Here is a 10000-nt window from a genome sequence, read left to right on the forward strand (position 1 = left end):
CACCAGCGGTAAACACCCGCCGCTGATGGAGTGTGCAAACCGCAGCGCTGAGTTGATGGGCATCAGCGAGGCCTTCTAATCACTCCTGCCACGCGGGGAGCAGGGCACCTTGGGAAGCGGCAAACCAACATGTCAAGGCCGCCGCCGACGCCAGGAACATGACAGCTGTGCCGCCAAGGGCCCGCTTTAAACATCAGCACCTCGGGCAAGCGCAGGGCTCTGACAATGCCTCAAGGCACCGCGGCCATTACAGGCCCAGAGATGCCTCCTCCACTTCTCCATGACGGCTCCACTCCACCCGGCTCTCGCGCCGCCCCACACTCGCAGCTTTCTAATCAGCTGGTGCTGGCCACCCAAGCAAGGTGGCGCATCTCCTAGCCGCTCCCTGACTGCGCAGTTGGTCGCGGACCAGATTGGGATCTGATGGCCGTGAGGTGAGCCAGATGCGGAACGGATGTGGGCCAGGTCTGTTTGGAGATCTGCCTCTGTTTGTGTTGACAGGTATCCGCAGACGACTGATCCTAATGTGTGTTGGTGCTCCCCGAAGACTCCTCACACTCACCCCCCCACCCGAATCCCACCCCCGTCTCCACCCTCCATGCTTTCATGTGCTGTGTGTGTGTGTGTGTGTGTGTGTGTGTGTTGGTGTTTGTGTGTGTGTGGTTGGCGTCTTGGGACAGGTTGCGTGCACAGCCACGGGGGCCATTACTGGAGGCTGACAGCGGCCTTGTTAGCCGAGCTGAAGGGCCCCATTTGCGGGCTGGGGGCTCAGGGAAGGCCCGCTTCCTCCATCAACAGATGGTGGACGCTGAGCCATCACGTCCCATTTTCTACCTCACCCTTTTGCCGTCCCTTCAAATTGCTTTTTAAAAAAGAGAGAGAGAGAGAGAGAGAAAGAGAGTGGAAGCTAGCAAGGAGAAGAAACAAGAAGAAGAAAAAAGAGAGAAAAAAGGGGGTTTAAGCCAAGAGTCTAATGTCATTTCTGACGGCTGGCCTTCTCTCCAGGTAAAAGCGCGGGGCGACACTAACAAGGGCAGCTTGTCGGCGATGTGCGCGGCGGCGGCAGCAGCGGCGGCAGCGGCGGCATCAGCAGTGGCGTCTGTGGGCAGACAGATAGCGTTTTCTGTCCAATTACTCTTAAACGCCTCAATGTGGCCACGGCCCAGGGCTGAGAGAAGCCCATTACGGCCCATGTGCATCCAGAACAAACACATAATTGCCGTAATAAGAGCCACTTGCTACAGGCATGAAAGTCTCCTGGATGTGCTGCAGTTGGCAGTGATTGGGGCGATGTGTATGTGCGTATTAAAGTGTGTGTGTGTGAGAGAGTGTGAGAGAGTGTGATAAAGTGGTTGCTAAAAGTGTGTGTGTGTGCATTTTAGTGTGTTCAAGTGTGTGTTAAAAGTGTGTGTGTGTGTGTGTGCGTGTCTGTGTGTGTATAGTCAAGTAGGAGGTGTTATGGAGCTTAAGATCGCCTCCCACTCAAGTTGTCATGTGGCCGAAGAAGGGAAGAAAAAAGCTCTCTGTCCGTGTAAACCCAGAGTGGACAACACTTGAGGAGAGGCGGGCCACCGTCGGCACAAATCACCGCCTCTCAGCGGAGCCTGGCGTTTAGGCGGAGCACACTCCAGCGACAGAACCGGAGCGAGGGGCTCTCAGAGAGAGAGCTGGCAAACGAGGACGCCGCCGCAGCCGCCAGAGTGATGAACAGTCAGCGCTATAGCACCCCGAGACAAAGTCACACCGTCTCACCCTCACCCTCGCGCACACACACACACACACACACACACACACACACACACACACACAGCCCACTCTCTCTGTGTGCTGGCTCGGCACAGGAGTCGCCCATATATAACTGACCGTCATTTTTATTCTCTTCTGCCGTAATGGGCTGCCGTGTTCCATGAATCGTCAAAGGAAACCAATATCAGTCAGATATTACCGTTGTAAATGGAAATTTATAACTTAATAATAAGAGGGGGGGAGGAGAGGCAGGGGCCCCTGCATGTCCCTGAGCAAGGTTTTAGATACTGCCGCACTACAGAGGGCATCACTCACTGCTGCCACTAACACAATCAAAATATGGGCCTCGCTCTTTTTGATAAAGTGCGGAAGCATGGCATAATTAAAGATATGCTAGCAATACATCTGCATTCGGGATGTTTTTCTGAATTACGGAAAACATTTGAGACAGCCCATCCATTATGAGTGCAGGGAGGGTAGGACCCGTTTTAGAGTGTAACAGCGCGAGTGGGAGTGCTACTGGATGTCAGAGCGGCTGTCTCCAATCGATGGCATTTCCCCCAAAAGGAACAGAAATTTGCATGTTTCTACAGACATTTGGTTTTCATGGCTTGGTGTGAAAGGCAGAAAAATATCAGAAATGGGCGAGACAAGCTAATGGTTAAGTGCATAGAGACCTGATGCTTCTCTGCAGGGGGTGAAGGGGTTGGCATTTCAAAGTAAATGAATAATCTCTCACTCCCTCAACGATAAATGAATTTTTCGAATCTTGAATTTCCCCTTGGGGATCAATAAAGTATCTATCTATCTATCTATCTATCTATCTATCTAAATGGCAAAAGGAGATGGGGACTAGTACCACGAGGAAGTTACCCTGTCATTTGATCAACTTCTATCAACTTCTATCACCGAGGGCTGCTGTTTGCATTGACAGTTGGAGAAATGGCCCCCACCCCCCTGAACTGCAAACTTTCCATGCCTATACGTGTGCGTTGCCAAGTGCCATTTCCACTGACAGTAATGATGAGCCATTATCCAGGGCCATGTGTGGTGCTACATAAATGCTTTATTGTTTGTTGTAATTGTGCAGGAGCCCTGGTGGCAGCTCAGAAACTGCACGGTGACAGCCGTGTCACACAGGCACACAACACAGCTACGCACGAGTCTCGACAGGCAAGCGCTCACTTGCTCGGTGACAACGTGGGTACTGAAAACATTCCCCCTTAGTGTCTGCACACAACCTTGCCCGTGTGTGTGTGTGTGTGTGTATTTTTGTGGTGTGTATGTGTGTGTGTGTGTGTGTGTGTGTGTGTGTGTGTGTGTGTGTGTGTGTGTGTGTGTGCTGGTTGTCTAGGTGTGTTTAGCAGAGGAGTAGGAGAGAGGCTGGAGGCGATCTTTAAATAAAGACAGTTTAAAACGCCCATGATGGTAGCAGTGCTATATGCCATGAAGAAATGCCAGCGCTGGCAGATGGGAGGCAGCAGCTCTTTCCTTCCCCTGCCTGAGAGCACCTCACCTGCCAGCCTCTTCCTCTTCCTTCCCCTACTTTTCTTCCTCCTCACAGTCCTCCTCTGGTACTCGGAGTATTCATTATCCTCTCCTTCATCAGCGGAGTCCCCGTTCTCCTTCCTTTCCTTCCTCTTCCTCTTCCTCTCCTTTGCCCTCCCCTCCCCACGTAGAGGCTCAGACTCGTCATCGACAATAACAACAACAAAAACAACACCATGTTTCATTAATGTAGTGCTTCATCTAAACACTCACGGTGCTTAACAGTGAAGGAGGGAGCTCACCCACTACCAATGTGCATCACTGCTCCCACTACCACTACCAACATGCACAGCAGCCATTTTGCACCAGAGCGCACACCACACATCAACTAGCTAACTCCTCCTCATCCTCCTCTGAGAGCAGCGGACTCTGGCGTGGACTAGGCCCAGTTCTGGCTCCTGAGGCTGCCGCAGCTCCGGCTTACATCCAGCCCTACAACTTTCCTGCCCAGCAAAGGATCAGCTGGTGAATACACTCGGCCAAGACCTTGCAAAGAACTGGCCAAAGATTCTCTTGTGCCCAATAAGGATCGGCTTGTGGTGTGTGTGTGTGTGTGTGTGTGTGTGTGTGTGTGTGTGTGTGTGTGTGTGTGTGTGTGTGTGTGTGTGTGTGTGTGTGTGTGTGTGTGTGTGTGTGTGAAACATGGCCCAGGGAGGGTTTGAGGAGACATCATGCTGAGTGACAGGGAGGTTACCATGGAAGCGTGCCGGGGCTCAGGACTCTCACTCACTCTCTTGCCTGCAGGCCAATGGCAGAAGAGGAAGCATATTGATATGCTGTTTCAGCTCTCTCTCCCTCTCTCTTTCTCTTTTTATCTCTCTCATCTACAATATCTCCTTCTCTCTCTCTGTCTCTTCCTCTTTATCTCTCCCACTATCTCTCTCTCACTCCCTCTCTCTCTCTTTTCTTCTATAGCCTTGAGGGCGGTCTCTAACCTCTGCCGACGGAGAAGGTTATCTGTCTGTTTGTCTGTGTGTCTGTTTGTGTGTCCAGTGGAGCAGAAGTGGCCACGCGCTGTCCTCACCTGCTCCTCCCTCCACTCCTGCTGCTGCCGGCACACCTGAGTGAGGGCAGCGTCGCTACAGAACATCTGAGCAGGTAGATCAGGCGGGCTGAGCTCATCGGGAGCGCCACTGATTGGATTGGTCAGGTGTGTGGAGCAGGTGGACAGAGCAGCGGCGGTCAGGAGCGGAGATGGTCCAGGTAGCGCCGGCCTCCCAGGCTGATGATGATGATGATGATGAGGAGATCTGCGCTCACTGCTGAGGGTCTGCCAGCACCACGGCGTCTCTGGGTCCCGCTGATGGAGGTGCAGTCATCTGATGGGGCGAGACAGGGCCTCATGCCATTCCTCCCTCCGTGGGCACCGTTTACAGGCAACGCACTGAGGGCGTGAGATGTGAGCTCATGTGAGATGAGCATGTCAGCCCACCCATGCGCTGATTGTCAGCTCCACAGCAGAGCTGCAGTACTCTGCTGAGCCAGTGAGACTCTTCAAGGGTCAGAACTCAGCACTCCCTAAACGTACTTCCCTGTGTATGCTGGAAAAAGGCAACTCCCTGCAAATTGTTAGCCTGGCAGAGCCTTCCGTAAGCTTCCGCTCAATCTTCATTTCCCTTACTCCATTACGTCTGGGTCTGATCCAATTGAACTTGATTTCTCAGGATGCATTCCACACGGACCAATCAGCGAACGGGGGAGATGGGGGGAGGCGGGTGTTAACGATGATGTTGAGCATATGCATGTTGTAGTCTCTAAAACTGTCACGACCAAACGTTAGCGATTGGGTAAAATCAGGCCCAATCGTTTCAAACTTCAACAGAGTTCACGCCTCCTGCCTGAATGGAGTAGGTCCAGACCCTCTGTACGATAATACAAGGATTTGGTATGACCAGGCTAGCAAATTGTGGACTAAGAGCTTGTTGTAAAGAAATGCTAACTAATTGTAATTGTTCCCATAGATATATGGGTATGGGATATATGGTATACAGTATTTGGCCACATGTCACCACAGCAGGCTCCAGGCATACTGTACATGTTGACACACCTTGTAATTGTAAACCCCGGCCCCAGAGTAATCCGTCTGTATCCATATTTTACATCGAGCGTAAATGACCTTTAACTGAGAAGGCAGGGAATGACTAACATGTCTTAATGCAGTGTGCTGATTAAACATTAAAAGCGCTGTCAAGAGTGTTAGTAGAAGAATAAGATATTACAAAGGGAAATTGTGGGCGATGAGACAACATTCACCAGCATAAATCACCCTCTTAATTAATCCATAGGTGCGGTGTCACTGTCAACATGACAAGCACTCCTATATTTCATGCGCCGCTGATTCCATAGCTGTGAAATATCGCAGTCACGCTGTTAATGACATGGAAGGGGCATGTGTGTGTGCACACAAACAATCTCTAAATCACTAAAGTGTGACGTGGGAGAGAGACAGAGAGAGAGAGAGATAGAGAGAGAGAAAGAGAGAGAGAGACACATCTCAACAACCATCTTCATTCCCTGTGTGGGAGAGCAGGGGAGGGATGGAGGTCGCGCTGGTAAAAGTTTAATTATGGGATGTGCAAAGCCTGGCCGAGCCACTGATCTGGCAGAGAGACAGCCTCATGATTCACATGTTGGTCGTTGACAAATTACCACTTAATATGGACTGAAATGTGCAAACATTTTGTCAACAGTTTAGAAAAATAGCGCACCAAAAATGGACGAATACTCCAGGGAGAAGAGAAAACAAACAATGCGTTGGGCCGCGCCTCCCTAGCGGAGCCCGATCCGTGTCAGCGCTGGCTGAGACGCTGCCGCGCAGTCGGCTGCCGCTCTCTGGCATCAGCGCGTATACACGGGCTGGGTACATGCTAGCAGCAGGTCATCCTCTCCTCCAACGCAAACTCGCTCCGCAGGGGAGCATGGAGGGAGCGCGGGGAGCAGAGGGGGGTCTGAGTGCTGTGGAGGATCTGACTCACGGAGCTGCCGAGCCTGGGCCGGGTCTGGCCCAGATCCGCTACGCGGACAGATGTTACTCGCGAGAAGGCTGCGCGCTCCCCAGGGAGCCAGCACGCCCTGGAGCAGCACATTCTTGAGTGGGCCTCGTCTGAGCCTCATCTGGCCCAGCGCTGGCCCTGCTCTGGCTCTGCTCCACTCAGCAGCCGGATGCCCAAGAGACTCAGTGTGCTCTCAGCAGCAACGTACTCTGAAGCAGCACCCGAGCTGCAAACCGAGGCAGACCCGGCCCGCGCGTGGCCCACGACCGGCTGGGCTCCGCTCTGCAGTCAGATGCCTCAGAGACCCAGCCTGGCTCTTGGCAGCAGCTGCCGGTAGCGGCTCTCGCTGCGGAGCGTTTAGCCCAGGTTACAAAACCCAGCCAGATGCTCCTCCGAGCGCCGCCGCTTGCAGCCGAGGCTGTAAATAAACAAACAAACAAATAAAGCGATAAATAAATGAGCGGGAGATAACAGCTGAACTTGCACGTTATCCTTTCCGCTGATGGAGACAGAAATGGTGCTAAAGGGAATAAAAATGAAACCCGACTTGAACGCAACACATCCGGCAATCTGCCACTGGCTAGTGCTGCCGCTTTGTGTGGTGGGAACATTGTCATGTGGAAAAGAAAAAAGGGAAAGAAAAACATATGCTATATGTTTTTTTCTCTCTTTTTTTAAAATGGAAGTAATGCAAGCGCAGTCAATTACCATGCCAGTGTAAAACATCCCCAAACATAATTTGTCGGCGGTGAAATTGCATCACTACAGGGGGATGTTACTCCCGGTTCAGGGAAAAACTCATTTCAATGGCACACTGTGTGGTAGAGAAGCCTACAGACCATGCCTCTCCCACAGGGAAGAGAGAGAGAGGGAGGGAGGGAAACAGAGACGATGAGTGAGAGAGAGAGATAGGGGGAGAGAGAGAGAGAGATAGGGGAAGAGACAAAGAATGAGAGAGGAAAACAGAAAGAGAGAGATAAGGGAGGAAAAGAGCTACAAAGAGAGTGTGATACAGGTACAAGAAAGGAGGGATGGGTGAGATGAGGTGCAAGAGAGGTATAGTGGATGGGGAGCAATGCTGAAAAACAAAGCAACAGAGAAACTATGTGAGAGAGAGAGAGAGAGAGAGGAAGAGAGAAAGAGAGAGAGAGATAGAGAGACAGAGAGAGAGAGAGGGAGAAGAGGACGTAAGTAAGACATGATGGTGAGGCGGCAGGTGGTGTGTGTGGTGGAGGCCATGGGCAGAGGGACAACGTGTGTGTGTGTGTGTGGGGGGGGTGGAGGGGGGGCTGACGTGGCGACTCTGTTCCGTCTGAACGCGCCCGCAGCAGGGCGGCTGTCTCGCAGGACGCCCTGGCGTGAGCCAACATCAAAACAAACTAATGGGAATCCTCAGCAGAGGAGCGGCGACGGCACTGCCACGCAGAGATAACGGCCAGGGCGGGCCGACCATGCCAATCGACTGGTGCCACCCATGCTAGACACGCACACACATACACACACACACACACACACACACATGCGACCACACACACACACACATGCGACCACACTCACAGACATGCATACATACATACATACATACATACACACATAACACCACACATATACACAAACATGAACACAAATACACACACACAAATGTAAATGCGTAAAGGCATACACACATATGTGTGCAAACACACACACACAAACACACACACTGGCTGACAGGCAAAGAACAAACAGAAGATTTCTCACCAACGCACATTCACCAGCTGAGCCCTATTTGTATTCTGCATGTTTTTTTCCCTTTCACATCACTCAAAACATCTGTCTTATACACACACACACACACAGACACAGACACAGACACAGACACACACACACACACTCACAAACACAGTCTCTCTCAGAAACTCTCCCTGATCTCTCCCTTTTACGCAAGCAAATACATGAATCCATTCACATCGACACACAAAGATGTGCGCAAATCATTCATTCTGACATCTGTAGAACACACATACGCACAGGTGGGAGGTAATCCTTACTGACACAGTTTTCCCATTCTCAAAAACACACACGCACACAAACCTTCACACACATCTTCATAATATCATAATATCTGGTAATAGCACAGTCTTTTTCCTACATGAGCACTGTCTTAAACAGCCCACCAGTCACACACATCAACACCTGTTCTTAAGGTATCCAGACGGTAATACCACAAGGTAATAAGGTATTTGCATTGCAAACACAATCATATAGAAGAATGCATAGACCATGAGATTTACATGTCTTTAAACTTAACATAATGTAAAATAATCAAGAATAGAGACAGAGCAAAATACAGAACAACGGAGCAGACAATGCACTACACTACTGAGAGAAAGTGGGATGGAGCATTATGTCCAACATTCCAATATGCGCTTTACAGTAGCCTACGGTAACATTCTGTATTTCTCACTGGTAGGTTACTTTGACACTAAAAGTGTGCTCCTACGTTGTGATCCTGTATGATATCTGTACTGTTCCTAAACATGGAAGGCGCCAGGGTTGAAATCACTTATTGCTGTCTATTTTGTGTCAACAGCCATTGATTAGGGTAGACTGAATGTCTCCTGACTTTGCCACTGGTACTGGGTTACTGTTCCTGATTTTCCTACTATTGGTCTGACTGGGTCCTCATTCCTCTGTGGTATCAAAATGACCACCACTACTATAAAACATTGCTTATGTTTACATAGAAACATAAACCACTTTCTCTCTCCCTCTTTCTCTGTCTTTTTCTGTCTTTGTGTCTCTATCTCTCTCACACACATAGACACAGACACACACACACACACACACACACATCCTTGGTTTCGTTAGCACAGCGATATAACAAATGGCTCTGTAACAGAAAGTCACTGGGGAGTGTGTGAGCTGGAAATAGGTCACTTAGTTCCCGGCTCTGTGCTATCCAGGGCGCATGTGGAGCAGCCAGAGAGACAGGCGTCCTGCCCAACACCAGACCCAGTGTGTAGGTCTCGCCCGGCCTGTCCAACACACTAGTAGCCACTGCTCTATGAGCCCCACTGATCTGGTGCTCCGTGTGTGTGTGTGTGTGTGTGTGTGTGTGTGTGTGTGTGTGTGTGTGTGTGTGTGTGTGTGTGTGTGTGTGTGTGTGTGTGTGTGTGTGTGTGTGTGTGTGTGTGTGTGTGCTCTAATCCCCTTGGCATGTTGAGTTAAGACAGCTCCTCCACTGATCAGCTAAGGGCCTCCTCCTCAAGCCATCACCCCCTGTCTCTCTCTCTCTCTCTCTCTCGCTCTTTCTCTCTCTCTGTCTTGCTCTCTTTCGCTGTCTCTCTCCCTCTCTATTTTTTTTTTGCTCATTGACTCCTATCTGAGTATCCGTGTGTGTTTGTGTGTCTATGCTGCGGCGATCTTCCCCTCTCTCTCTCTCTCTCTCTCTCTCATTTTCACTAGCTTATGTCTCTCGATTACTCTCATGACCCTTCTCCTTCCCTTCCTCCGTCTCTCTGTCTCTCTCTCTCTCTCTCTCTCTCTCTCTCTCTCTCTCTCTCTCTCTCTCTCTCTCTCTCTCTCTCTCCCTCCCTCCCTCTCTCTCACCCTCTCTCTTTGTCTGTGTGTGTGTATGTTTGTGTGTGTGTGTGTGTGTGTGTGTGTGTGTGTGTGTGTGTGTGTGTGTGTGTGTGTGTGTGTGTGTGTGTGTGTGTGTGTGTCCCAGCTGG

This window comes from Sardina pilchardus, chromosome 2 (genome assembly GCF_963854185.1).
Source record: "Sardina pilchardus chromosome 2, fSarPil1.1, whole genome shotgun sequence".
In the NCBI taxonomy this organism is placed as follows: domain Eukaryota; kingdom Metazoa; phylum Chordata; class Actinopteri; order Clupeiformes; family Clupeidae; genus Sardina; species Sardina pilchardus.